This window comes from Triplophysa rosa, linkage group LG13 (genome assembly GCF_024868665.1).
Source record: "Triplophysa rosa linkage group LG13, Trosa_1v2, whole genome shotgun sequence".
Classification (NCBI taxonomy): Eukaryota; Metazoa; Chordata; class Actinopteri; order Cypriniformes; family Nemacheilidae; genus Triplophysa; species Triplophysa rosa.
This window is the reverse complement of record NC_079902.1, coordinates 9,478,869-9,481,910: the sequence shown is the minus strand read 5'-3', so window position 1 is coordinate 9,481,910 and position 3,042 is coordinate 9,478,869. Positions and strand designations below refer to the sequence as shown.

The 3,042-nt window shown below is 35.2% G+C and overlaps 1 long non-coding RNA gene across 1 annotated transcript; it reads left to right on the top strand.

The window, feature by feature from the left end:
* Nucleotides 1-1,099: 1,099 nt before the first annotated feature.
* Nucleotides 1,100-2,472, top strand: LOC130564144 (uncharacterized). The gene is made up of 3 exons (XR_008964204.1): nucleotides 1,100-1,166; nucleotides 1,647-1,726; nucleotides 1,808-2,472. It is a non-coding gene; the product is annotated as an uncharacterized LOC130564144 (long non-coding RNA).
* The last annotated feature ends 570 nt before the right edge of the window (nucleotides 2,473-3,042 follow it).

The following is a 3,042-nucleotide window of genomic DNA, read 5'->3' as shown; positions in this document are numbered from 1 at the left end:
CTGTGGTAACCTTGGAACAATGAGACAAGACTGGCTTAGAGCAGAGTACTGTTCTGCACTCTTTGATGCAACAAGTACATCAGTTGTGTTTTTGGTTCCGGTTGATCTAACTAATGCAGCCTAAACCCTCAGAGGATTTATATTATGGAAGAGTAGTGTATGCAAGATTAAAAAGATGCGTCTTTACTCTAGATTTAAACTGACAGAGTGTGTCTGCCTCCCGGACAGTGCAGGGAAGACTATTCCAAAGTTTAGGCGCTAGNCAGAAGCTTAATTTCAATGAAGCGCGTGGTCGCTGTTCGTTAACGGTAAGATAACGATAAAAGCAAACCGGGTGGAAGACGGAGGGATATGATATGTGAACGTTTGTCACAGTTTTATACATACTCCGTGAGTATTTTTTCACAGGCCTATGTTAACAGGTGTAGAAGTTCTTAAGTTTGGGCCGCGGCCCGCACGGTCCATTTTCGTGCTGTCAGGCTCCTCCAACCCTGATCAAACTTAACTGCCTGCCTGTTACTCTTCAGTAATCCTGAAGATTTTGATTAGCTTGTTCAGGAGTGTTTTATTAGGGTTGGAGCTAAACTCTGAAGGAAAGTGGACACTGCTGGCCACAGCTGAGAACTTCCCGCCGGTCTGCATTAAAGCTGTACGATTGCAGTGCTCTGCAGCGTTCGTATCCGCACCGAGTCTGCGTATATGTTGGTTACTCAGAAATGTCAATTTTTTAAATGAAATTTCACAAATGAATTGCAAATGGAATAGAAAATATGATCCAGATGTCTACTCTATTTCTAATCAAGTTATTTTATCATGTGGGATTCAACGCCTGGAGTCATTTTGATTACCACGCACACTATTTTTCTAATTGAACATTTTGTTTCGGAAAATACATCACTATAGTCAATTGCAGCCTCCAATTCATGCTGACTTTTAAGTAACTTGTTTGTCTGATAGTGTGTAATTTGGATATATGCACCTGAAGTAAACAATTTTTTTGTGTTTAAGATGCTGCATGAAATGACAATGAGGTTGGAACAGACTTGGCGAAGAACATGGAAACATCTCTAAATGAAATGGCCCCAAACATCATCAGGATGCAAAAGAAGGAAGTCAAAGGAAACTCTATGCCAATCTCATTGGACCAGCAGAGGAAACCACAGAAGGTAACTACATCATATTTGTTCCTTGCCCAGTGTAAAGTTGCATTATCTGCACTGTCAATGTAAACATTGTAGCACCTATAAATTGTATTAGAGAAAATGTGAAATAATTTTAGTATTATTAAAGTTTACCCCAAAATGAAAAATTCTGCCATCATTTACTCACTCTCTTGTCATTTCAAACCTGTATGACTTTGTTCACCAGAACACAACAGAAGATATTTCGAAAAAGGCTGGTAACTGAACAACGACGGTGCCCATTGACCTGCATTGGTTTTGTGTCCAATAGAAGTAAATGGCTATCAGCGTTGTTCAGTTACCAACGTTCTTAAAAATATATATATTTTTGTTTTCTGCTGAAGAAATAAAACCATATAGGTTTGAAATTACAAGAGAGTGAGTGAATGAATTTTAATTTTTGAGTAAACGATCCCTTTAGTTGATTTCTGTACCTAATGTACAATAATTTGTATCTGTTTGTAGGTCTTGTTAGGAGTGCTGCACTCATTTTATTGCCAGCATTATTTAAAGAAAACGCCAGCTTCCTCTACAGTGTAAATATTGTAAGTATAGTCTTCTGTAGTTTTATTTACATTTGAGTCACTTGACTTTAAATAAAGGAACGGTTCATGTTTGTTTTACAGGAACCCAAAGGTCCTACACCAACCATAGTGTTTAACGGCTCTCCTGATACCCTCAAAGCTGAAAGTGTCAGCATTATAATGGACAACGTGAACATCATAAGAGAGGCAGACATTGACATGACACAGGCTGTGGAATGCCTGTTTGCGGTCTATTTTCTTTTCAATGTTCAGTTGCCATTAAGAACACAATGACTTTTATTCAAAAATATTTGCTTAAACTTAAGTCTCCTCACGACACAAGAACACCAATACCTGTACTAAAAATGTACAATCAACTTGTGTAAATTGTAGTGCTATTTAATATGTTTTAATTGTTCATGAATTGTTTTTATCTGCATTGTGATTCTTTTCCTCATTTCAGAGATGCATAAAGTTAAGTACTGTACTTAAACAAGCTTATGTATGTTTATAAAAAAAGTGAATAATTTAAACAAAATGGTTGAATGCAATGTAATTAAAGTGTAAAGTTTAGCTGTTTAATACAGGGATGCAATTTTAAAATATGTGTTTGTTTATGTACATGCAGTGCAAAAACAAGCTTATGCGTATGTTTATTAAAATGTGAAAATGCTTAATGGAAATTATTAAAACTAAATGGTTGAATGTAATGAAACATTTTAAATGTAAAATAACTTAAAGTTTTTCTGTCTAATACAGAGTACAGAGATGTGATTTTAAATTATATTTATATTTTTGCATAATAAAATGAATAAATATAAACTTTTTGAATTGTCTGGATTGGCTATAATTTATTATCAATAATAAATAACTCATAATAATAAAGAACCTTTAATGGTTCTATAAAGAACCATTTAGCTTGGATTCAACGAACCATTTGGGGTTCTTTTTATTGAACCCATTAAGTTGGTTCAATATAGAACCATTTTGGGGTTCCATATATGAAGCAGGTGATAGAACCATTTCTGGTTCTATAAAGAACCATTTCTTTTAGGAGTAGAGAAATATTAAATAACAACATAGTATGCATATTAAGAACACATTATGCACATTAAGTATAGTGTAAACAAATTAATAAATATACATTCATGACGTCATGACAAATGAATGCATTACAAACATAAGTATCTATTGCATAATGCTCGGGTGGCATATCAACATATGAAATACAAACATATGAAATACAGAACAATAAAAACCGGCAGCTCCAGTCCCAAATAACAACAGTGGGACAACAAGTGGTCGACTTCACGCGGCGCTCGCAGACTGATCAGCGA